At 56.6% G+C, this 1,183-nt stretch overlaps 1 pseudogene; it reads right to left on the bottom strand.

Annotated features, from left to right (window-relative positions):
- Positions 1-6: 6 nt before the first annotated feature.
- LOC102239456 lies at positions 7-1,099 on the bottom strand (annotated as a pseudogene).
- Positions 1,100-1,183: the final 84 nt, after the last annotated feature.

The following is a 1,183-nucleotide window of genomic DNA, read 5'->3' as shown; positions in this document are numbered from 1 at the left end:
CTTAAAGGGGTCCACTGTCTGCACAGCCTCCGTGTACCTGTTGATGATCTCCCGGGGGCGGCCCTGGTACAGGGCCACACGCTTGTGCCACTCATGGACACGGTGTGGGTTCTGGCGCAGCAAGACGCTGTTGAGGAGCAGGGGCCGCCGACTGATCAGCTGCTCAAAGCGGGCCAGGCGCAGTTCCAAGTCCACGTCATCCTCTTCTTCCCGCCCCAGCTCCGAGGTGGTCTCCATCTTCGCTGCAATCATGCTCTCCTCGAACTGGGCATAGCTGTCAAACACCTGGGTGAAGTCCCGCACGGTCATCACGGTCCGGATGGCCTCCTCATACACGTCCGGAGCCTTCTCAAAATGGCCACTGCGGATGTAGTAGTCAGCCAGTGAACACCAGAGCTTGCCCAGCTGGTCTGTGAAGCGGGTAAGGCCCCCTCGGATGATGGCATCCACATTGAGCGACTGCACCTTGTCCGGGTCCTGGGAGATGAGGTCACAGAGCTCGTGCCACAGCTTGACTTGAGGTACTCGATGTATTCCTCTGCGCTCTCAGGGCTCAGCTTGAGGAAGCGCCGGTAGCCCCGCATGGCTGCCCACCTGTGTCTCACGTAGTGGGTGTGAGCGCAGGAAGCGCAAGTACAAAGGCCAAATACTAGAGTGCTGTGTGTTAGGCAGCGCCCAGAGGGCACGGTCGAAAGTGCGGCATGTGTGAGTGATACGGCCCTGGTCCACCAAGAACTGACAATAATCTAGCCATAGACATGGCATCTTGTGCATGAAAACAAAGGCAGTGGTTGACATCTTCATAGGCAGGATCAGTCACACAGCGATGCTTCACCTGTGCCCTGCGTGCTTTCAGGTAGCGGTACCAGAGTTTGTAGCTGCGGGGCAGCAGCTTCAGCGCTCGCTCATACAACTGATTGAGCCTGGGCTTCGGGGCCCCCTGCTTGAACTCAATGTAATGGAGCCAGCATTTGACCGAAAACTGGTTCCGCATAATTTCCTCCTCATAGGGGAGGTCTTCTTCATCAAAGACAAGGTCCGGCCGCTCCTGCTCCGAAAGTCGCGCCATGACCACCATTTTGCCAGCGCTCCAGCTACAGCCAACAGTCGAGTTGTAATCTTGGGCTTTCTTTTGAAAGTTCTGTTTCTCTCTGACCCAGCTGCAGTTTGTTAGGTAGTTTTC

Source organism: Myotis brandtii, unplaced genomic scaffold (assembly GCF_000412655.1).
Source record: "Myotis brandtii unplaced genomic scaffold, ASM41265v1 scaffold15687, whole genome shotgun sequence".
Classification (NCBI taxonomy): Eukaryota; Metazoa; Chordata; class Mammalia; order Chiroptera; family Vespertilionidae; genus Myotis; species Myotis brandtii.
Note: the sequence above shows the minus strand (reverse complement) of the source record. Positions and strands in the feature narration are given on the sequence as shown.